Source organism: Aegilops tauschii, chromosome 5 (assembly GCF_002575655.3).
Source record: "Aegilops tauschii subsp. strangulata cultivar AL8/78 chromosome 5, Aet v6.0, whole genome shotgun sequence".
In the NCBI taxonomy this organism is placed as follows: domain Eukaryota; kingdom Viridiplantae; phylum Streptophyta; class Magnoliopsida; order Poales; family Poaceae; genus Aegilops; species Aegilops tauschii.
In genome coordinates, this window is record NC_053039.3 from 553,492,758 (window position 1) to 553,519,122 (window position 26,365).

Sequence of the window (26,365 nt, forward strand, 5' to 3'; positions counted from 1 at the left end):
ATGGAGGAAGGTGCGTGTGCCTCCTCCCACGCTGTCGGATGGTGTGATTCTCTTGCATAATTTGTGGGATATACTTTCCATGCTTGGGCGAATTTTGTATCCCTCTGTTCGGGCTTGGGGGTAGTGACTGGGGCAACAGGGAATTGATTGAGAAGTCCTTAAATATTGAAACTGAAGGTTGTGCTTGCTGAACAGTCTCAAATTTACAAATTAGGTAACAACTTATGCTCCACCCACATGTCAAATCTGCCGATTATTGCAATCTAAAAATGAAACAAATAAGAACATATTATTATCAAATGTCTGTCTTTTTCTTTGTTCCCATCTTTATTTGCACAATCAAACAATAGGCTGCTTGTGATAATCCCTTACTTTTAAGTTGTACAAATACCTGCTCGGTACCAGTAAATTTGCTGATAAAAACGTAGCACTTGGTTGCACCTTTCTCAATACGTGCAAGATACCCACAAACTCTTATTTGAGCTCGTTGTTTCTCTTTTAGCTACTTGAGTTGCTTCTGCTACTAGATGCTCTGCTAGCTGTATGGAATATTAGATAATAATATAAAAGTTTGTCTACTATCTCTTACTTGAACAGGGCTATATGAAGTTCATAGATAAGATTTATGATTACTTTACAGAGTGAGCTACGAGCATGCTTAGATTGCTGGGTAATTAAGTGTGTTTACCGTACTGCTGAAGATTAATTAAATGACTCTGCACCCATATATAGTAGAACAGAGCGTTTCAAAGTATTTTTAACAGCAGTTGTTCTAAACCGTTTACTTCCTTTCCTTGCGTCTCCTTTATTTCACTCATCTTAGTATTTTGCTGGTGATGAAGGACACAGTTTGAACTCTTCCTCTGCCATGGTAGGCACACCAATTTTACGAGTAAAGACCATCTTTATCAATTCAGCGATTCTTGCTGCAAGAAGTCCTTTCTTTCTCAAGGTAGTACTTATAACCTTCTTGGTTCATTTGTTATTTAGCCAGTTCTTCTAACCAGCTTCATGATTTTTAGCTTTTCTCAAATGGCATGAAGGAATCTGTTCAGAAACACCCAACAGTTCAGATTGTTCATTCAGGTAATGCAATAACTTTAATGTACATTCTTCCTTTTATAACCGATTCTAATTCGCTGTTGTGATTTTGTTGCTATTTTCTATGTTTCGAAATCCACAATGATTATCCATAATAAAGATGATATTTATGTTTCTGAGTTTCGGCCACTCCTCTCTCTCTCTCTCTGTCTCTCTTCTGCACGGTTAATATCTTCAACACAGATAGTCTATAGTAATAACCACTTAAATTGTTAAACACCAAGAAACCTTCCTTTTTTGTTTATTTATTTGTTGAGTTGTTTCCTTAATCCTTTTTTTCTTCATTCTACTTGGAACAGATGAACACGCCTTTATGGAGCTTTTAGGATTTATATACAGCGGAAAGTTGACAACTACAGAGCCCACTCTTCTGCTCAACATCTTGATGGCTGCTGACAAATTTGAAGTTGTTGCTTGCATGAGGCATTGCTGTCACTTGCTCATGAGTTTGCCTTTGACCACGGAATCTGCACTGCTCTACCTAGACCATCCATGCTCGAGTTTAGTGGCAGCTGAAGTTCAGCGTTTGATAGCAGCAGCTAAGGAATTCATTGCCAACAACTACAAGGATTTTAATATGTGAGTTGTCCCCATTTGCATGCATGGAGCCATTGTTTCCTTTTCTACTCAGAGAAGTGTGGACATAACAGTGTAGAGGTCTGCTTCGGTACACCACCCCCCCACACACACACACACACACACACACACCCCCCCCCCCGCGCTTAACGTATAAGGGCATTTTTGGCATACGGTGCTTAACGTATCCCGCGCCGTATGAGGCGTGCCCATACAGGTAGAGGCGTGCCCATACAGGTAGAGCCGGGCGCACGGCTCGAGCCGATACGGCCGGCTCGCATCTACCCCCTCCCCGTCACGCGAAAAAAAAAATTACCCACAACATGCGTTGATCACGCGGCCCATTCCAACGTCGCCCCGCACCGCCGATCTAGCCGTGATCACGCTGCCAATTCCAACGTCTCCCCGTCCGGCCGATCGCCGCCTTTCCCAGCCGATCTCCGACCATTCTCCCCGTCTTCACCCGGGATCTGGCCGTCGCGGACGTTGTTGGAGTCGCCCGCCGTACGTGATCTGGCCTCCGTGCAGGTATTCGCGGTGACATGGCCTACGTGGACGCCGTTGCCGCCCGCAACTCCGTGATCAACCTCTCCGGGAACGTCCTCGCCGTCCGCAGCCAGGCCAGGCCGGCCGAAGTGCACGTGCATGCCATGTAAGCCGTCTAGTTTGTCAAAAAAAAATTGTACCTGCAAATAATTATCTGCAATCACTCATCCATATGACCGTAGTATATTTAATTTGATTTAAAATTGATAGATCAATATTTATTTATAATGTTGCAATGTTGGTTGTGAGGTCATTCAATGGATAAAGAAACTGGATTTACGGATCTGTTTTTGGATACGAGTGAGTGGGATGGTAGCGATAGTGTTGATCGTACGAATGGTAATGAAAGTAAAAATGATGATGATAGCAGCGACAATGAATCCTGGTCGTCGTACGATAATTTACCTGAGAAAGATTTTCAAAAGAAGGAGGAGGGTGCTTGTAGTGAAAACGTAAGTGACGTGTACATTCATTTCGTCGGATGACGAACCATATGGGTACTTACATGTGCATATGATTTCTTTTATGTGCAGGAGGATATTGACGTCCAGAACGAGGAAAATCATGGTGTTGAATCTTTCGCGGATAACATAAGCCAGGTTTGGTCCAAAATTTAAGATGTCATACAATAATAAAAACTTGTTAATGACAACATACACTTGCTTATGTGGAATATTGTAGGCTAACTTTGATGGTTGGAGTGGTGATGATGGCTATGAGCATGAGGATGGAGCTAATATGGACATTGAGGAAGCTGAAATCCAGCAACATGCGCTGGAGACACAGTTGAAGGTTATGGGTATGACATTTGCATCACAATGGGAGGCTTACATGTTCTATAATAACTACGCCAAAGACCGTGGATTCAGTATCAGAAAAGATAAGGTGAAACGAGGAAAAGGACTTTCAACCACTGTTCGGTATAGGCGATACGTTTGCTCGAGGGCAGGAAAACGTCTCAGTAAATTTTTAAACCCGGAGGGCCGTACCCGCAGGCTAAGACCTGAGACTCGTTGCGAGTGTGGCGCACATTTAGTCGTGAAGTTGGACAAAGGACGTGGAGTTTGGTTCGTGGCAGCTTTTATGGATGATCACAACCATTTGTTGGCTAGAGCAGATGAGGTGGTATCTCGGCGGTCACATCGAGTGATGGGAGATCACCAGATAGCTGAGATCTTGGCGATGGAAGGAGCTGGGATCAGAAAGCATATCATCGTCGACAACTTCATTAGCAGGTATGGCTCGTATGATAAGTGTGGGTTTCTGAGACGAGACGTCTACAACCTATGTTGCCGAGAAAAAATGAAGTTGATTGCGAAGGGTGATGCTAACACGGCAATCGGAATTATGAGGAGCAGAAAGGAGAAGGATCCAGACTTTTTCTTTGAGTACGTGCTCGATAAGGAGGGCCGTTTGAAGAGCATGTTCTGGTGCGATGCACATTCGCGGCGGGACTATCAGTTGTATGGAGATGTGACTGTGTTTGACAGCACGTATAAGATGAACAGATATGGTATGCCGTTCATCCCCTTTGTTGGTGTAAATAATCACCGTTGCATCACATTTTTTGGTTGTGCCATTGTGTCCGACGAGACCGAAGCAACGTACGTGTGGCTGCTCCAGACATTCCTGAAGGCCAATTGTCAGAAAAACCCAAGGTCAATCATCACAGATGGAGACACTGCAATGATACGAGCTATTCGGTTGGTTTTGGTTGATGTGTTGCACTGTCTCTGCTCATGGCACGTGGAAAAAATATGCAGAAGCAACTTAATTACAAATCGCTAAATGAGTTCAGGGCACTCTTGTACTACTCCACCTCTCCAGCCAACTTTGAGGCGAGATGGCACGCTCTTGTCCGTAAATGGAAGACTGATAAAACAGAAGAGTGGCTGCGTAGGATGTACAAGAAGAGGAGTCTGTGGGCAGCATCATATCTGTCAGATGGTTTTTTTCTGGGTATGCGCAGTAATCAGAGGTGTGAAAGCCTTAACTCTTGTCTTCACCTTCACCTGGACGACGGTATGACTATTGTTGACCTAGTTGTGCATTATGAGAATTGCATAGTTCGACTACGTGAGAACGAGGCGCATGATGACTGTGTTTCAAATCAGTCATTGCCACCATCAGTCACAGAATATAAGGACATTGAGAAGCATGCTACAAAAGTATTCACTGATTCCAATTTTTATATTCTTCAACAAGATCTGAAGAAGATGGGAGAGCTTGAGATTTTTTAGACGCTAGTGGGAGTTGACTGCCACACCTTCATCATGACATGGAGAAATAACCGCAAATTTCAGTTCAGCGTGAATTATCGAGCTGAAAACTCTGAGAATATGATAGACTGCAGTTGTGGACGAATGCTCCGGAAAGGGTTGCCTTGCAAACACATTCTGTATGTGTTGGTTCATCTGAAAATATCTAAAATACCTAAGTGTTGCATCCTTAAGAGGATGTCGAAAGTTGCGAGAGGTGGGCTGCCTGCACAGCGGAAGAGTGACATGTTTGGCTGGGGTTGGACAGGGGCAGAGCAGCGTGCTCGCTATAGTCAACTCAGTATAACAGGAGCTGAAGCTTTTCATGTTGCTTCAAATGATCCATTCGTCTTTGATGAGTTGATGCAGTGTCTGCAGAATATAATAGCGAAGAAAAAGGTCCCTGATGATGATGCTGTTGGTAGTAGAAGAAATATGCATGAGGAGCCACGTGAGCCGGAACAACATGTTGATGCCATAGGTGATCCCGTGAAAGTTTCCACGAAGGGCGCCCCTAAACAGAGCACGACAGGGCGGGCAAAGAAAGATCCAAATGTTACAAAAAATGGAAGACCAAAATCATTTTCTGAGAGAAAACCCGGTCCTCTTTGTGGCATTTGTAAGAAAGAGGGCCATAGACGGCAAACGTGCCCTGAGAATGAAAAGTAAGTTTTACATTATCTTAATTATTTTTTTCTCTCTTTACAATTGTCTGATGAGTTGTTTACAATTTGTTATGTAGGAACCGGGCATAAAGATGAAGTATTCATAATCAATGGAAGGCACTGGGACAGAGTTCAATTAGCATGTCGTACTATTTGTCGCTTTATTTTGGTTAATTTGTTCAATTCTAATGCGATATGGCACTTTCAGTTTATTTGTTTAAGGATAAGAGACATGGCACTTTGAGTTTATTCTTTATGCCACCTTGTTCAATGTTATGAGACATGCAATTTTTATTATTATGTGTGAAACATGATATATTTGTATGAATGTGTTACTGTTGTCATGACTTTGTCAACTGTTTAACATTTTTAAAATTTAATCTATGTGAAAAAATATTTGAAAAAAAGGCCCAGCCGTGGCCGGGCGCGCGCACGGACAGTATGCTACAACGCCTTCTGTGCCGCCGAGTGGGAGGCCACGGCGTACAACAGGGCATTCATTAGTGTTCTATAGTGAGCTTGTGAGAAGGCGACGACGCGGGTATATAAACCGGTCATCGCGTCTCTCCGCGGGCGAGGTGGGACTAAACCTAGTCGGCACAACGCGCCAGCGTCCCCATCCGCACACGAAGAGGCATTAAAGGGCCGGCCCACGCGCCCGACGCGCGTTGTTAATGGGCCGACAGATCGCCATAAATCCCCCTCGAGATCGTTGCATGTGCCCGCTCGGTGGGGCGGGACGAGACGTCTGCCACCGGGCCCGCGGCTGTCGCTCGGTCGGCTGCTGGGCCACCAGACGCGCGCGTGGCCCACGGCGAATCGCGCCAGCCCGCACTAGCTGGACTGCGCGGGCCCGCCACTGCGTCGGCTGTCGGCCACCGCACGGGCTGGGCTGGAATATTCGTCGGATCCAGCGCCGCTGCCGCCACCAGAATCACCTTGGGATATTGTGCAGGTTTTGTCCACATCACGCCAACTCAGGACGGCGGGGATATTTTTTAATAAATGAATGACGGCCGCGAATAGAAACAACAACAGTACATATAACGTCGGAGCCGCAAACTGATACATTTTAGCACAGCAAAAATATTACTTGCCCACACGCATTTAAATGTTTAGTCTCACACAAAAGCGATAAATAAAACGTGAAAAATTGTCGAAATCTGTCCCAGTGCCATGTCGCATTACAATCGATCAAAGTATCCAACAACGGCAGGGAAACCTTCTACGGGACTAAAACCCTACCGATGCTAATACCTATTCCTTCTCCATGATTTTAACAATTTTCATCTTGACCTTCTCTAATTTGTTCACCTCTGAAAAAATAATTTCTGCGACAATACGTGGCCTTGACGCATTAATCTCTTCCTGGTCAAATTCATGTGTCCAGCGATCAATGTCCCAGTATTTTATGCACCACATCACAAAAAGTCCACAAGACACTCTGCAATAAACATGTGTGATCAGCTTACGATGTAGCACGCACTTGCTTGTACTCATTTAACTTACCCATCTTTTTGTCTTGGCATTTTATACTCATTAATTGGCCACGATGAGACATCTGGAATTTTTTTTGCTTCAAGTGTTGAGTTGGCCTCCATAATATCGTTAGAAATTTCAGCTCTCTGAAACAAATTAACAAAACCAGACTTTAATGTATGACCCAATATTTTTCTGAATGCTAGTGCGAAAATTATAGCGTACCAGGGTGGCAATCATATTGCGAATTCTTTGACTAATTGCGCCTTTAGAATTTGAGTCAAGAACTTGAAACTCCTCCTTGACGGTGTGCATCACTATGGTTATCCAATGATTATCATTAACGTGCATAGGAAAATACGCCTACATAGTAACCAAATGATGTTAGTGCAATTAAATAGTAATGACTAATAAAAACAAATAAATATGAAAGCAATACCTTGTCCCGTCTGAAATACTCATCCATTACTCTTGCGAGGACTTTTGTTTTCTTTGTAACATTCTTTGAGCCTAAATCATTTACTGACTTGGTCTTTCCCCTTGCCCTATTCAACATAAATTTGGGGAACCACGTTGTTGATATGTAACGATCAGAAAAATCACGGTGTTGTAGGTGTTTACAATATGCATTGATGATCTGCATACATAAACAAAAAATTTCTATCAACTTGTGAAGTACAAATGAGAGTTTTGTTAAAATCAAACTCATACTTACAGCGCCATTCAACCATTTAAACGTCAGGACATCGTGAAGCATAGCTGGCGTGCATATGTCCCCATCTGGTGGCGGCACATCAACCACGGTTCGGTGTGCATGCTTCTTTGACAATGCGAGAGTCTCAACAAAAACTCTGGCTGCCTCTATATGATCCGGAGTCATATTAAGAGAACTTGCTAGAATTGAATGTGGTGACGATGCAAACAGATCTAAAACAATGCAGCTACAGTCAGTTATATAAAAAAAATTACATAACGCGTGAATGAATTATAAAGTAGTATTTGACTTACTTTTTTAACACGTTTCTTGCGGGTAATGAGAAGGTTGTAGGGGGATTGACAATATTTCAACTTTTTTCTTTTGCGCTTACCTTCATTTTCCTGACTGCCTTCACCATTACCTATGTTGCTCTCTGCCGGGAAACTCTCAAACGTGTCTTCGGACTTTGTTGGTGACAAAGCATCCATAGACTCACCAGAAATATCAGCATTCTGCGGGGTTCGGGACATAGACGGAAAGTCTTTTGTACGTACAGTTGATGCCGAAGATGGAGAGTTTCCATTATCGTCTATAATGAAAGGATCAGTAGCTTCACCTTTACCCGGTGTCGTCGCCGGAGCACCCGTGTCATCAACGGGCACGGAGGTATCATTGATACCCGTGAAAGATGTTCCTATCTTTACGTTCGTAGGTGATTCAATATCTGGCCAATATTTTGATGACTTGTACTGGCCATTCTCCATCCCAACTCCTTCACCTACATTATCAAATTTGTCATTGTTGTCCCTCTTATTGGGTTTGTACAGCACACCTTCCGTGTTCAACCTTTCCATTACCATCTACGAACACAAATGAAACACGATAAGTAGTTGAAGAATTAAAACACGTTCAATACAACTTGTAAATTACCTGTGCACATCTTTCGGGTATATTGAGAACCTCCTTGTGAAGCAGCTTTATGTATGTCATCACACGGTCCATACTATAAGTCGTGTTTGATGAAACCGCGGACGTGCTTGGCTTTCTACTCCTGCCACCACCTTTCCGTTTAGGTTTCTTCGTTTCTTCCTCTGGGACAGTCCCTTCACGTGCTACCTTAGCACGTCTGTACTCTTCGCTAACGCAGTTTTCAATCTGTACAACAAACACTAAAATAAATTAAATAACGAATATACTTAATTACTATGTGAAACCAATAAGGACTATACTTATTGACTTACATTGCCGGTGCCCCGCCCGTGCATGTTGTCATAGTCGTCTCGCTTTTTCCCTTCCGTTTCTGGCCAGTTAAGCATTAGTGGGTATTCACGAGACAAAGGATCAAATGTATCCACACCAATTGGCTCAACTTTTTCCCAGTATATATACTGCATGATAGTAAACACAACTAGTCAAACACATAGATCACATAAAAAATATATGTACATACAACTATTACGAAATGACTTGTACATGAAGAAGAGCCAAGTTCCCGATAGGCCACTTGAATTTTTCAAGATCTTCGACCGTTTTTTTAATAGCATCCATGCACACCCCCAACGTGAAACCGTTCCAATTGTATGACTTGATAGCGTTCATGTCCTCCACCATTTTGTAATAACGATAAGGAACAAACTTGGTGGATTGTGGTGCTAAGACTGTACCCATGAGAACCAGTACGGCCCTTCTCACAAAATCGTCATCATATGACTGAGTATCAACAATATTTTTTATCAAATCATCGATAGGATTAGGCCTGTTCTTTTGTCTAGAAACCGATTCGGAACAATTTTTTTGGCATCTAGTTGTACTGTAGCTACCATGCTACTGACATCATCACCCTCGTTACGTAGCCCGAATATGTCATAAACATCTTCATTAAGCACACTGATGCCGTCAGTATTTGGCCGAATAATAAATCGCTTTCTACTACTATCATACGTTGTAATCATAAATTCCAATAAATTTTTCCTCATTTTCACTGAAGGAATTCTCAACATACTGTCCAAATTTGTGCCACGTAGCATCATGCGCTGTCTGGGTGTGAATTTTCCCACCAATTCGCACCACTTCTCAACCGAGCAGTACACATCTCCGAATTCTTGCATTCTAAATAAGATGACAGTTATCTAACTAGTAACGAGATTCAAAAAACATTACATATGGTTTAATACCATACCTTCCGGCGCCTCGACGGTCGCACCGCGCGCCCTCTGCCCACACCACCGCGCTGGCCGACGGCCCGTCCTAGGGTTCTGGGTGCGGGCGACTTTGCCGAGACGGCACGGCCGGGCCTGAGATCCAAGTCGCGCGCGCAGATGCCAGAGTGTATGGCCGTCATCAGGCCGGCAGGGAAGGGAGTTGGGACGGCCACGGCGGTGCGACCGTCGGATCGGGGTGAGGACGTGCGTGGAGGCGGCGGGGTTAGGCGGTCCTGGGGCGAGGTAATGGCGACGTGGTTTCCATGCCATGCACGCACGTACGGCGTCATAAACGTGGTCACGCCATAGTGAGCCCCTTGGCCCGTCCCGTAAAACTACCGCCGGCTGGCCCACGATGCATTTATTTCCGATGTTTTTTTAACGACAGAAAATATTAATGCAACCATTCAAATTTTTTGCACACGCACTCATCACCAGGGCCATCATGCGTGCAAGTTTTCATAATTTTCCGACACCGTATGAATTTCTTATGGTTTTCTCCGTGAAACGCACCGAAAACATTGACCGGGCGTGACACAACGTGCGTTTCGTGTCCGAATTCGTTCAACTCTTGCGTGGGGCCCTAACATGGGCATGCCCACTGCCTCCCAAAATTGGGTGACGTTTCATGCATGCCACCTCGTACCACCCATGCAACCGGCACTGATCGGATATGAAGGATGTCAGCCCCGTATTGCGTTCTCTTTTCTGACTCAGCCGGTGGACTCCAAACTTTTTCCACACGCCAGCATCACCAGGGCCATCATGCGTGCAAGTTTTCATAATTTTCCGACACCGTATGAATTTCTTATGGTTTTCTTCGTGAAACGTACCGAAAACACTGACCGTGGTGTGACGCAACGTGCGTTTCGTGTCCGAACTCGTTCAACTCTTGCGTGGGGCCCTATCATGGGCATGCCCACTGCCTCCCAAAATTGGGTGACGTTTCGTGCATGCCACCTCGTACCACCCATGCAACCGGCACTGATCGGATGTGAAGGATGTCAGCCCCGTACCGCGTTCTCGTGTTTGACTCAGCCGGTGGACCCCAAACTTTTTCCACACGCACTCATCACTAGGGCCATCATGCGTGCAAGTTTTCATAGTTTTCCGACACCGTATGAATTTCTTATGGTTTTCTCCGTGAAACGCACCGAAAACACTGACCGGGCGTGACACAACGTGCGTTTTGTGTCCGAATTCATTCAACTCCTGCGTGGGGCCCTAACATGGGCATGCCCACTGCCTCCCAAAATTGGGTGACGTTTCGTGCATGCCACCTCGTACCACCCATGCAACCGACACTGATCGGATATGAAGGATGTCAGCCCCGTACTGCGTTCTCGTGTTTGACTCAGCCGGTGGACCCCAAACTTTTTCCACACGCACTCATCACCAAGGCCATCATGCGTGCAAGTTTTCATAATTTTTCGACACCGTATGAATTTTTATGGTTTTCTCCATGAAACGCACCGAAAACACTGACCGAGCGTGACGCAACGTGCGTTTCGTGTCCGAATTCGTTCAACTCCTGCGTGGGGCCTAACATGGGCATGACCACTGCCTCCCAAAATTGGGTGACGTTTCGTGCATGCCACCTCGTACCACCCATGCAACCGGCACTAATCGGATATGAAGGATGTCAGCCCCGTACTGCGTTCTCTTTTCTGACTCAGCCGGTGGACCCCAAACTTTTTCCACACGCACTCATCACCAGGGCTATCATGCGTGCAAGTTTTCATAATTTTTCGACACCGTATGAATTTCTTATGGTTTTCTCCGTGAAACGCACCGAAAACATTGACCGGGCGTGACGCAACGTGCGTTTCGTGTCCGAATTCTTTCAACTCTTGCGTGGGGCCCTAACATGGGCATGCCCACTGCCTCCCAAAATTGGGTGACGTTTCGTGCATGCCACCTCGTACCACCCATGCAACCGGCACTGATCGGATATGAAGGATGTCAGCCCCGTACTGCGTTCTCGTGTTTGACTCAGCCGGTGGACCCCAAACTTTTTCCACACGCACTCATCACCAGGGCCATCATGCGTGCAAGTTTTCATAATTTTCCAACACCGTATGAATTTCTTATGGTTTTCTATATTAAGTAGTTCTATATTAAGTAGTTTTTTAATATAATTGCATAATAAATTCTATATTAGGTATTGTTTTTAACATAACTACATAATAAATTCTATATCAAGTAGTGTTTTTTAAGAAGAGTATTTTCCAAATTATTATTACTTATAAATTATAACAAAAAACTCTTTACTATTATGAAGGCAACTGTAGCCATTAATGCAAAACAAATAAAAAATAAATAATGAACATTACATAAATTATAGAACATTTATACAATACATAGGGCTTTTCATTAATTATAGAATATTTATTAAAAAACTTAATATTATTTTTGAAACAATAAACAAATAAAGAAAAAAAATCAACAGCGCACGTTGGCCGGCCCAGTGACTCGACAGCGCGCGTGGGCCAGCCCATTGACTGTGCACGCGGTGCGGGGGCAGGGTCGGCGGGGTTGAGGACTAAAGTTTAGTCCCACCTCGCCCGCCGAACGACGCCGCGACCACCTTATATACCAACCTCCCACCACCCTTTCGAACTCCTCTGATTCCCGCCCTGTCCCGCCACTGCCCCGTTTGACTGTGCTGCAGGCCGTAGCTGGGCTGAAAGGCCGACCCTTTCGCCACCCGGCTTGATCGGGCCGGACCGATTAAGCGCAGTTGCGGCCTGCAAACACAGGCGGGCTTATTTTTTTTCATCACTATTTTTTTGCCTTCTATGAGTCACGGCGCGGGGGGAGGTGGAAGGGGCGCTTTTTTAGTCCCACCTCGCGCGCCGAGGGACGCCAGGACTGGCTTATATAGCCGCCTTTGAGCTATTTATTAGATAAGGTAGTAATAATGTTAGTTGAGTTTCACTAAAGTCAACTGACATTATTACTATCTTATTTTTTAATATCAGCTCGTCAATTCGCGCACAAATAACAATAGTAAAGTTTTCATATGCATAATTTAAATACGAAATAAATTCTGTATTAAGTACTATTTTTAATATAATTACTTAATAAATTCTGTATTAAGTAGTGTTTTTAATTTAACTACTTAATAAATTCTATGTGAAGTAGTGTTTTTTTATGAACGGTCGTTCCAAATTATTAAGTAGTAGCAATAAACTCATTAATATTTTTTAATAAGCTGAAAAATGTTAGGCATTAACGCAAAACTCATAAAAAATTAAAACATAAACTGATTATTTTTACCTAAAATTGTAATAAAAAACTCATTATTCTTACTTATAAATTACAAAAAAAGCATTATTATTATGAAAAACAATTAGCCATTAATGCAACACATTACAGTACTAAACTTTGCATATATTTTAAGTATTTTTTAGCCATTAATTAACATTACATAAATATTAAAAATGTAATTACTAATCTACACAAATAACTGATTAAAATATTCATTACAAAAAAACTCATTATCAATTAAATATCCAAAAACTCATTATTATTTTAGCAATTAATTATAAAAACCTCATTATTTTTTCCTATAAATTGTAATAAACAACTCATTATTATTATAATAAATATAGTTAACAATTCTATATTACGTATGGATTTTTATTAATTATAGATTTTTTTATACGATAACGAAATGCATAAATAACTAAAAAACTTAATACTATTAAAAAAAAGTCTTGACTGTGCGCGACAGCCCAGTGATTGTGCGCGATGGCGCGCGTGGGCCGGCCCATTGACTGTGCACGCGGTGCGGGGGCAGGGTCGGCGGGGGTGAGGACTAAAGTTTAGTCCCACCTCGCCCGCCGAACGACGCCGCGACCGCCTTATATACCAACCTCCCACCACCCTTTCGAACTCCTCTGATTCCCGCCCCGTCCCGCCACTGCCCCGTTGGCCTGTGCTGCCAGTCGTAGCTGGGCCGAAAGGCCGGCCCTTTCGCAACCCGGCTTGATCGGGCCGGACAGATTAAGCGCAGTTGCGGCATGCAAGCACATGTGGGCTTATTTTTTTTGCATCACTATTTTTTTTGCCTTCTATGAGTCACGGCGCGGGGAGGTGGAAGGGGAGCTTTTTTAGTCCCACCTCGCGCGCCGAGGGACGCCAGGACTGGCTTATATAGCCACGTTCATGCACATTGCTATATGAGACAGTTAGTACTAATTTGGTTTGACTTTGCACTGCCAGGGGCGGCACTGCCGTACTGTCCGGACAGTGTAAGCTCATTACACTGCCCTGGCAGTGCGTCAGAGCTGCCAGTTGCAGTGTAAACTGAAATCACATCATTACTATCTGTCTTATTTTTTATTATTTGTCACACTATGCAAATTTAGTCTCACCTCAGTCAAATTACATTAGTACTATCGACATTATTTTTTTGACATCCTTCAAATGAACCCAATTTTTTTATAGTGTTCCACCATCATGACTAGGATGCATGACAAATTAACCTCCTTCTCCGGAGACCGTTCGGGCAGGACCGAAGGCCCCGTCCGAAAGGAGTTTTTTTTCGACATCCTTGAAATGAACTCAAATTTTTTCCATAGTGTTCCACCATCATCACTAGGATGCATGACAAGTTTTGTGGCTTTTTTTCATTTTATGAAATTTCAATAATTTTTCGGTGAAAACACCACATACCACACCCCGGCCGTGACGCAACATGTTTTTGATGTCCAAATATGTTCAATTCTTCGATTGACTGTGGGGGTGGGCATATCAACTCACTTGCAAAATTTGAGGTCATTCCGAATATGTCGAAAAATTGACCTCCTTCTCCGGAGACCGTTCGGGCAGGACCGAAGGCCCCGTCCGAAAGGAGCTTTTTTTCGACACCCTTCAAATGAACCCACATTTTTTTATAGTGTTCCACCAACATCACTATTATGCATGCCAAGTTTTCTGGCTTTTTTATTGCTTTATGAATTTTCTATAATTTTTTCGATGAAAACACCACATAGCACACCCCGGACGTGACACAACATGTTTTTGGTGTTCAAATACGTTCAATTCTTGGATTGAATGTGGGGGTGGCCATACCAACTCACTTGCCAAATTTGAGGTCATTCCAAATATATTGAAAAATTGACCTTCTCCGGAGACCGTTCGGGCAGGACTGAAGGACCCGTCCGAAAGGAGTTTTTTTTCGACATCCTTCAAATGAACTCAAATTTTTTCCATAGTGTTCCACCATCATCACTAGGATGCATGACAAGTTTTGTGGCTTTTTTTCACTTTATGAATTTTCTATAATTTTTTCGGTGAAAACACCACATACCACACCCCTGGACGTGACGCAACATGTTTTTGATGTCCAAATACGTTCAATTCTTGTATTGACTGTGGGGGTGGGCATACCTACTCACTTGCAAAAATTGAGGTCATTGCGAATATGTCGAAAAATTGGCCTCCTTCTCCGGAGACCGTTCGGGCAGGACCGAAGGCCCTGTCCGAAAGGAGTTTTTTTCGACAACCTTCAAATGTACCCACATTTTTTATAGTGTTCCACCATCATCACTAGGATGCATGAAAAGTTTTCTGGCTTTTTTATCGCTTTAAGAATTTTTTATAATTTTTTCGTTGAAAACACCACATACCACACCCCGGACGTGACGCAATATGTTTTTGGTGTGCATGCATGACAAGTTCTCCGGAGACCATTCGGGTATGAGCGAAGGCCCCATGCATGCGTTTTGCGACTGATTTTTCTACAATTTGTGTGTCGATTATCGTCTCGTAACGTTAAAATGCATGTTTCCGTTTATTTTTTGAAGTTGCATGACTAACATCAAATTAAACATACGGATTTTTTTTCCAGATAAACCATTCCGAGTTCATTCATAATTCAAAATATTTTACATAACCCTAAACATAACCGAGCACTGCTCTTACATAACTTAGACCGAAATTTAAATATAAACCCTAAAACTAGACTACTCGTCGTCGCTGGCGCCGGTGAGGTCGACGACCGGCGCCATACCGCCGGCCTCTTCTTCGCCGCCGTCGCCGCCATCGTCGCCGCCGCCGTCGTCGTTGTCGTCGCTGAAATCCCACCAGTTGTCTTCCCGCGCCTGCTGCTCCTGCACCGCCGCTATGGCCGCCAGCCGCTCTCGTTCCTCACGAGTGGCCGTCGCCGTCGCCTCCTCTGCAGACCGGGCCAGCACCGCAAGTAGCCCCGGCGTGTCGTCGGGGTCTCCGTCTTGCGTGAGGGCGGCCTGCGCCGGCGGGATCTCGACCAGCGCCGGGGCAGGGGCCTGCTGTGCCGGGCAGTTGGGGCGGCTGGAGGTGGGCCGTGGCGGCGGCGACCACGGGAAGTGCCGACCTCGCCGGTAATGTCCCCGACGGGGAGGCCGGCCGCCGAGTCCCTGAACGCGCCGAGGACGACGTTGAAGTTCTTCCCGCGCCAGAACCCACGGCGGGCCCTCCGGTTGTACCGGCCGCCAGGGAAGGCGCGGAGCTGCTCCCTTGTCGTCGGCGGTCCCATGGTGGGGATGCCGTCCGCCCCGATCCGCCATGGCCCCGGCACCTTGGCTGCCGGCGGCACCATCAGGCGGAACCGGGCCAGACCCTCCGTGTCGCCGATGGTGAGGCTCAGCGGCCAGACGCCGCCCGGCCACACGCCCTCGTCGGAGTCGCTGGAAGACATTGCCGGCGAGGAGAGGGAGATGGGCGGGCGAGGAGAGGAAGAGAGATGGGCGGGCGAGGGAGATGGCACGGCGTGGAGAGGGCTGGCGCGGCCTTTCATAGACGGCGGGGGAGGGAGGTGGGCGGGCGAGCCATCGGTGGCGCGTGCCACGAGGGAGAGGCGGGTGGCTGGCGGCACGCGCGACAGCGGTGGCGTGTGAAGGCGCGGCAGGCGTGGCAGGCGAGGCATCGGTGGCGTCTGGGCGCGGCAGCGGGGGCGTGGGAAGGCGCGAGGACGGCAGGCGCGGCAGCCGATGCGTCGGTGGCGTCTGAAGGCGGGCGGCCGGTCGCCGCCGCGGCGGCAGCCGACCGGTCGCGTCAACTGCCGGCCCGAGGCGGAAGGCTGGCGGCAGGCGCCCGGTCGCCGCACGCGCGGCAGTGGAGGGCGCGGACTACGAGGGCAGCAGGCGGGCGGCAGGAGATCAGCCGCGAGCAGTCGGCGCCTGCATGCACGCCGCAATTACTGCAAAGCAGTTAATTGCACCATGATACGGCCGTCCGCGCCACGTCCACACGTACGCCCCCACCGGTCAACGCCGACTTAAAAAAAAACACGCCCTGCATCTGACATACTGGGCCCATGGATGCTAACTGCTCGGCTCGGCTCGCCTCCTCACGGCTGCCAAGCGGCTCGGCTCGTCCCGCAGCCGCGTATACACAGGCGCGTGGGGGTATCGGCGTGGACGCGCGGGGGTTATTTTTTTTACATAAGACGATCGTGCCCTGGCAGCGAAGGTGTATGGGGGAATCTCAGCCCTTGATGTGTTTAGGGGGGTGTACCGAAGCAGAAGTGAACTGTGTATAAAGTGTACTGAGGGCATGATTTGTCTCTTTTCAGGTTCCAGCATGAACTGATGAACTTCCCTCTGCTTGGGATTGAAGCCATCTTTTCGAGTACAGACCTACAAATACCAACTGAAGATGACATATATGACTTTCTGCTCAAGTGGGCCCGTGCGTGATGCCCAGAACTGGAGGAAAGACGCAAGATCTTGAGTTCTCGTCTACTAACGCTGGTGCGCTTCAGTCATATCACCTGTGCTTCGCTGTGGAAGGTCCTTAGCAGACACCAGTGATGATATAGACCATGGTCAAGTAAGTAAGTGTATCACCGAGGTACTTCTGCACGCGCATGGTGATCTTGCGGTAGACGCGGCAGCCTGTTGGCACTTCGAAGAGCGAACTTACAAGTGCAAACCTGTAAGGTTAGTTGTGTTCGATGGAGCCTGCCCACGGGTTATAGCTTATTGGGATCTAAAGCGTGAGGAGTGCTCCCAAGTTTTCTCTTCACAACACAACGGTGATACAGCCGGGATCATCTCGCATCCGCTGCATCATGCAGGGCTTGACTTGCTTCTCATAGCACTATGTCACAGGAACCACGTGAGTGGGCTGTACAGCTTTGGCCTGTCATTATACATCGGCCACAGCTCAAGGCGTGCGCGTGTGACATTAGAGTATGAGTTTGCTGCATGGCCAAAGGCGTCGCGGAAATTTGTGAGCAGCTTTGAGGGCAAGGGTTCATTCACTAGGGGTTTGGAGCTTGCATGCGGTGATTTCTTTGGTACTGCATGGTTGACTTTCATTGCTGACGACAACCTCTTCATCGACGGCGTGCTGCCGGAGTTACGAACTTGATATCTCACACCACAAAATTATAGGCCAGACACTGAGCCGGATCACGGCCTAATATCTCAAATTAGCTGTTGCTTCTTCATGACTCTGTTCTGGTTATTGCAAGATATTGCTCCTTCGTCCGTGAGAGCTTTCTGTACCTGGGAGCTTTTTGGTAACTTGTTTTTTTTTCGATAAAGGAAATTTCATTGAATTGGTATGTACACCTCCCAGTTTGCTTGTCATGAACTTCCTGGCAAAAAGAAAGTATTCGGGGCTTCGAAAACCTCCCAGCTGGCACCGTCGTATATAACTTATCTACCATTCTTAAGAAGTTGCTCCCCACTACTCCCAATTCTCTCATCATGCACACCGTCCACATCATCATGATGCCACGTCATTGTTCTCTCAACATGTAGCCTCCACCTCAGCAAAAAAAAGTCAATGAATCATTAGGTTTCAACCTGAGTGTAATCAATCTCTAATTAGCAACTCTATCTGTATTCCGTACAGGTTCACCTCGTCTCCTCAGTGATTCTCAAATAAACACCCACGTCGTTACATCTTTCTCTTCCCCACGATATCTGTCCGTCTTCCTATAACACGCTTCTTCTCCCCTCCCCTCCCCTTAATATTCCCCACCCAACAGCACTCGCATAGTCAGTTAGTCACACTATAGTCCCCTGTCGAAAGGAACGATGCGGGACGACGACCAGGTGGCATTGCGTTGAAGTCTTAGATCATGGCTGCCCTGCCCCCGTTCCACAAAATCTCTTCTCGCCGAAGCTTCTTCTACGTTCTCGTATTTTGACGCACACATGTAGATTTAAGGTCGTTGTTTAGTTTGTACAAATTTGGGATTATTAGTTAAGTTATAAACAAAAGCATCAAATCAGGCCCCTTTTGGTTTTTCAATCTGTGAACCCGATGGTTCTTCTCCTCCTTATCATCTTCTTCATTCCGGTCGTCATCAGCACAACTAGGTATCCCTTCTCCAGCTCCGTCAATTTCTGGTGTGCGTCACCTCATCAGCTAATATTGCTCGATGTCGCGCCACCACACCGCTCCTGGACGGCGTCGCCACACGCCCGGCGTGCGTCGTGCAGTCGTCGGCACCCGCAGCGCCCCCTTGGTGCCCCATCTCGGCTTCCCCCGACGGTGCATCTGCATGCCCGCGGCACCTCCTCAGTGTCCACAATAGCTTCGCCTGGCCGGCCACTCCGACCGTCCGCATCGACTTTGCCCGCCCGCGGCTGCGTTCCGCACCCACCCTGCCTCATCACAGCAGCACCAAGAATCTTGCCACTGCTTATCGTGCATCCCCTCAGTGCCTCCTCCCTTTGCTCTTGCATGGAGCTCGGCAAAGCTTTCGGCTTTCCTTTCACTTCAAAATGTAATCGCAAAGTTCCTTCCTCGCATGTTCAAATGTAATTCCTTTTCCTATGTTCAGGTTCAGGTTCAGGTTCAGGATTTTATAACCTATTTGCATGTTCAGGTTTGATTCAGGATTTTATAACCTCTTCGCATGTTCAGGTTCAAAATATATTTCCTTGCTTTTCTACGTTAATTGTTATTACCTCTTTGGCTGTCCAGGTTCGATCCAGTATTTTAGAGGCAGGTCCTAATGTTTATGGTAATCACGCAGTACGAGGAAAATCTGGGCTGTTGTTCTAATTCCTTCTTTTTCCTATGGAGTATTTTTGTGCTAAAGTATATTTTATCAGTACACCCTTTTCACTAAGATTTATAACCATTTCAATTTTTAATCTGCACAAAATAATTTGATTTACACGAAGCCATGAGAGATTTTTTTTGCAGCAGGATGTCGGTAATCAACCACACCACCATTTATTCCGATTATTACCTGACCATCATGGGAACTATATAGGGACATATAAATGAAAACTGCACGGATGCAACATCCTCGGTGCAACATCTGCATGTCGGAGCTGCAAACTTATTCTTGAAAATATGAAGAGCCAAACATCCATGCTCATGCTTTAGCATTGTATTCTATTTATCTGATGTTGGGCAAGGTTGTGAGCTAAGGCTTCTAAGCTGCATTTTGTCAGGGTTGTGTGGTGACATCAAGAAATTTGAAGGGAAAACAATTAACGTGCATCTTTCTTAGTGTGTATAGCTTTATAAGTATATCTACTGGCGACATGTAACAGCGCAGATATAATGAAGGACTACTCCTCAATTACCCCCCCGCCCCCCCCCCCCCCCCCCCTACTCTATCTTATTTCTATACAGTGCAATGTCACGTAACACAACTGGCACTCTTGGATAATTAAGATAACCTCTTGGTTATCAAGCATTGGTAATCCAATAGGATCAAAGGCTGATAATCAAGGCAACCTACTCTACTACCAGTGGCTAAATTACTCATTTTTATCACATTGTTGCTCTTCGAATTGTTAGCCAATTTAGCATTGTATTCTAATTTTGACAACAAAACCCTTAATATTAGCTAAGAGTTCCGCGGCACCGCGCGGGGTATCATCTAGTTCTATTGATGTTTCTCCTCTAAAATCTGTGATGTTGTCTGTTGGACCCAGCGCTTTGCCCTTGTTGAAGCTTTGGTGGTCGTCTTCTGAACAAGTGTGCTATTTTCTAGCCTTGTGCGTTGCTAGCACGAAATCCAGAGAAGTAAAAATCTAGTGCTACCAAGCCTTGCATCGATATTGCGCTAGCGGCACCAGTGCAGTGCACCACTAAAGTGTTGCATTTTTTTCACTTATCAGTAATATTGCATTGGTTGACACAAGATATTTCTATCATGTTGAAAAATGTAAATCTATGTTTGATATTAATATGGAGGTTTACGAGAACTAATTTTTGATGTGACGTTGCTACTGGCTCTCTTTGCCGAGTGGCGCTCTCGGCAACGTTGGCCCTCGGCTTGTTCTCCTGTCCCACATGTCAGGAGCTGACACGTGTCGACCTGGCTCTCTTTGCCGAGTGGTGCTCTCGGCAAAGTTGGCCCTCGGCCTGTTCTTCTGGTCCCACATGTCAGGAGCTAACATGTGTTGACCTGCTACTGGCTCTCTTTGCCGAGTGGTGCTCTCGGCAAAGTTGGCCTTCGGCCTGTTCTCCTGGTCCCACATGTCAGGAACCGCCGTCCCTATCCGCTATACGTTAGCTAATTTATTTTGCCGAGCTGTACTGTTTAGCTCTCGGCAAAGTCTTTGCCGAGTGCCCGTGTTTCGGTTCTCGGCAACTTCCTGTTTGCCGGAGAGGTGTACGCCGGGTGACTTTTGACGAGGGGACACTCGGCAAAGGATTTGCCGACGGTTTTCGGCCCTTTGCCGAGTATCCGTGGCACCCGGCGTACAACAGAATTCCAGTAGTGGGAGGACCCATCGCTGACGACACCGCGTGGAGAAAGGTGCATAGAGGCGTTGAGTGCCTCCCAGGCCTGCCTCTGGATGAGTTTATGTAGCTGTTGGCAATCTTACATGCGCTTCTAAAACTTGCAATCCATTGCAAGGCCTGGGCTAATTTCCTAGCCATGTTATTCTGGTTTTATGGCCACGGGTGATCCATAACCATAAGTTTTGTGGCTGAGCTGACGTTTTTTTTTGAAACGGAGACAAAGATTGCCCCATCTATTAATTAAGCAGAAGAGAATTGCATGCCCAGTTAATTACGGAAAACAGGCCAAAAACCGAAAAAACAAGGGCCAAGCCCACTCCCATGGACTAAAACACATAGGGCAAAGCCCACCCTAATCGATGACAAGTCGACCTTTCGGCCAGACAACACAGTTCCGACTCTGACGGAGAACTCAGAAGAACAAAACCAGGCACGGCTGGCGCCACGGAAGATCGCCGACCGGGCCACCTACATCCAGTCATCGTACACCACAGGGCCCCGCCGCCGCAGCTTCGACTCCACAACAACACGCAAACCGACGCAAAACCGTGGACACGCCAGAGAAGAGCCGACTACCGCAAGTATTGTCGTTGAGCTGATGTGGTGTAACTGTACACTGAAAGCTTTGCTCAAACCGAACTCTAATTTATTTACTCAGTAGAAGTAGTTGGCAGATTATATGCTGTCCATACATTAAATCTGCAGATTGTTATATATTTCCAGATGCAACAAAAAGAAGGAAGAAAATACTATTGACAAATGCGTTATTGACTTAATGGTTGTGTACTTGTGTATTTGGAACGATGAATAGATTGTTTCATAGCATTTCAGGTCAACATTAGTCTGCCTTTTGGCTTGTTCATCTCCGTTCTTTCTGTGTGTTGAGACATTTAAGATTATTATCACCAGCCTGCGTGATGAGTGTTTACTTTTAAGCAATGGAAAAAAAATCACATTCTATGGCGAAATACCGTGTCCCTTAAAATACACTATTAGCTTGCTATATCATGCTATTAGCGAGACATTGTACACTGCTTTATTTAGCGAGACATTTCTTAGAACGCTATAGCGCGCTATTTTTTCCACTGCTTTTAAGGGTACAAATACCTGCTGTATACAGGTAAACTTGGTATTGGCATAATGTGCTGGTCAAACGTAGGCCTTGCTTAGTTGCTTCTTACATGTAACTTACTGGTTACATGGCAATGCTGACAAGGGCTCCTTGGACTGGTTCATCGTACATGTGCAGGAGACACACTTGACGACAATCTCCTCTTCCCACACGGCCACACAAGGGTGGCATTCAAGAACTGATGAGTACACTAGTTCTTGTTTTCTTGTTGTAGACCAAAGTCAAATGTTTGCTCAGAAAAATAATGTACTCATCAGTTTCATTAGCTATATTTCTTCATAACTACTCCCTTCGTTTCATAATATAAGAGCATTTTTTTTACACGAGTGCTCTTATATTATGGGACGGACGGAGTATACGATATTTGCCTTCAAACAACTTTTCCATAAGACAATCCTCTATAACACTATGCCCCCTAGTTTCAAAGAGCCCACATCCGAGCACAACTAATTGAGGTATTCAATTTAAATTGGGTCATCCGATTTTAACCGACTCAACAATTTCTCAGCGAGCTCTCCCTTTTGATTCTTTTAATTCTCTATGTTCGCTAATTTTGAAGCTCTATCATGCAATTGAGGTACTCCCTCCATTTACTTATACATGGCCACTATGGAATATACATTTTGCATCTATATAAAACCACCAACAGTAACCGAGGCAAAATTAATGATATTTTCTCATACTATCAACCTGTTTAATAATTGCATGCATGTAATCATAATGACAGTCAGCTACTTCCTCCACTCAGTTTTCTTGCATGCATTTGGCCTATTAGTGATCCTAGTAAAAAAAAGAAAAGCTGACATGCAAAGCAGGTATTAAATTTTACATTGGTACTTGTAATCTGAATTTGTGGTCTTGTATATAAAACTGGAGGGAGTATTCAATTTTGGATTTGGTATACGATTTTGACAGTGCCAACGATTTTTCAAATCAATCAGCAGCAACCGGCCTATAAAAGCACATCTATTCCGCACACCCCCACTAGTAGAAAAAGGGGCTCTCGTTCGGGCCTGGCCAGCCCATTAGTCCCGGTTCTTATACGAACCGGGACCAACGGGTGCATTCGTCCCGGTTCGTGAGCCCAGGTGGCCGGCCGGGGCCTCGCGGGCTTTGGTCCTGGTTCGTCTGGACCCATTTGTCCCGGTTCTAGGAACGAACCGGGACCAATGGGCCTCGCTCCTGGCCCATAACCATTGGTCCCGGTTCCAGCCACGAACCGGGACAAATGATTTGCCTATATATAGCCCATCGCGAGCGAGCAGAGCACTCCACCCTACTCTGTTTTTTGCTGGCCGGCGAGGGGAGGGCATTTGGGTGCTCTAGCTCACCTCCTATGCACATGAGGTGTTGATGAAATGTACGAGCCACACTAGTTAATATTTCTTCTCTCGAAACTCGACCTCTGAGCTCCATTTTCCCCGAGATTTTTCTAGGTTTAGCGGTCCGTCACGTCCCGTCTCCGTCTTCACCGCCGTCGATCGCCCGCGCCGATCTCGTCGCCGGCACCACAGTGGTGAGCCTCTTGTTCTTATCTTCTTACTTTATTTTCTTACTTTTATTATTCCTTGTTTTATATAGTGCGATGGTTCTGGTATCCGCCCCCGTCGGCCCTCGTCCTGTCTATGATTCGGATGTGGTATATATTATCTTTTTATAACTATCTGGTTCATTTATTGTTTATGACAATTATGCCGACCAACGTGACATAGATTTTATTTATGTAGGAGGTGGTTGAACCGGAAATTCCAACCGACCCTATTGTCGAGAGGTTAAATTTAGTCGAAGAAGAAAACAATTACTTGAAGGAAAAAATAAAAAAAATTGAGGAGGAGAAGATGATATTGGAGTTGCATGTTGCGGATGTCGTCGATGATCACAAGATCAAGATGGATGCAATGCAGTTGAAGATTAGAAAGATTAAAAAATATGCCATTCATACCGAGGCTTGGTATCATTATGCCGTTGGATCAATTGTTACCTTAGTTGTGATTATGATCGCATTTGTTGTTGCATTGAAAGGTTTTACATAGTTTCAATGTATAGTTTAACTAGATGCTCTGGAGAGCTATATGTTGTTCAATTTGAACTATGTATGTACTTTGGTTTTAATGTGATGATGAACTACTATTAATTTGGTCACTTATCTATCCATGTTCATTTGTAGTGCTTTTCAATTTCAGGGTCTTATAGCTGAAAAAATCAGTAAATGCATGAAAAATAACAAATGAAGTCAGAAAGGGTTGAAAATTGATGATGTGGCTTTGAATGGTGCATTTTGAACATGGAAAAACTATGGAGTTCAAATAAGTTCAAAAAAATGAAATCCTTTTGTAACAGACGAGTGTCCGTATGAAACCCTGATACTTCGAAAGAGATTGTCCGTTTTGTACACGAAGTGCATCCAGTTTTTGCCGTAAGCCTCTCTACTTTCTTGCACATGCTATGTGGGTGAAATGATGATACCATGCCAACTTTTAACCTTTTCAGAGTTCATTTGAAATGTTTTTCAATTTCAGGGTCTTATAGCTAAAAAAATCAGTAAATGCATGAAAAATAACAAATGAAGTCAGAAAGGGTTGAAAATTGATGATTTGGCTTTGAATGGTGCATTTTGAACATAGAAAAACTATGGAGTTCAAATAAGTTCAAAAAAATGAAATCCTTTTGTAATAGACGAGTTTCTGTATGAAACCCTGATACTTCGAAAGAGATTGTCCGTTTTGTACACGAAGTGCATCCAGTTTTTGCCGTAAGCCTCTCTACTTTCTTGCACATGCTATGTGGGTGAAATGATGATACCATGCCAACTTTTAACCTTTCAGAGTTCATTTGAAATGCTTTTCAATTTCAGGGTCTTATAGCTGAAAAAATCAGTAAATGCATGAAAAATAACAAATGAAGTCAGAAAGGGTTGAAAATTGATGATGTGGCTTTGAATGGTGCATTTTGAACACAGAAAAACTATGGAGTTCAAATAAGTTCAAAAAAATGAAATCCTTTTGTAATAGACGAGTTTCCGTATGAAACCCTGATACTTCGAAAGAGATTGTCCGTTTTGTACACGAAGTGCATCCAGTTTTTGCCGTAAGCCTCTCTACTTTCTTGCACATGCTATGTGGGTGAAATGATGATACCATGCCAACTTTTAACCTTTTGAGAGTTTATTTGAAATGCTTTTCAATTTCAGGGTCTTATAGCTGAAAAAAATCAGTAAATGCATGAAAAATAACAAATGAACTCAGAAAGGGTTAAAAATTGATGATGTGGCTTTGAATGGTGCATTTTGAACATGGAAAAACTATGGAGTTCAAATAAGTTCAAAAAAATGAAATCCTTTTGTAACAGACGAGTTTCCGTATGAAACCCTGATTCTTCGAAAGAGATTGTCCGTTTTGTACACGATGTGCATCTAGTTTTTGCCGTAAGCCTCTCTACTTTCTTGCACATGCTATGTAGGTGAGATGATAACATGCCAACTTTTAACCTTTTCAGAGTTCATTTGAAATGCTTTTCAATTTCAGGGTCTTATAGCTGAAAAAAATCAGTAAATGCATGAAAAATAACAAATGAAGTCAGAAAGGGTTGAAACTTGATGATGTGGCTTTGAATGGTGCATTTTGAACATGGAAAAACTATGGAGTTCAAATAAGTTCAAAAAAATGAAATCCTTTTGTAACAGACGAGTTTCCGTATGAAACCCTGATTCTTCGAAAGAGATTGTCCGTTCTGTACACGAAGTGCATCCTGTTTTTGCCGTAAGCCTCTCTACTTTCTTGCACATGCTATGTGGGCGAAATGATGATACCATGCCAAATTTTAACCTTTTCAGAGTTCATTTGAAATGCTTTTCAATTTCAGGGTCTTATAGCTGAAAAAAATCAGTAAATGCATGAAAAATAACAAATGAATTCAGAAAGGGTTGAAAATTGATGATGTGGCTTTGAATGGTGCATTTTGAACATAGAAAAACTATGGAGTTCAAATAAGTTTAA

General features: G+C 44.8%; 1 pseudogene; it reads left to right on the forward strand.

The window, feature by feature from the left end:
* Positions 1 to 18,436, forward strand: LOC109761782 (BTB/POZ domain-containing protein POB1-like; annotated as a pseudogene).
* The last annotated feature ends 7,929 nt before the right edge of the window (positions 18,437 to 26,365 follow it).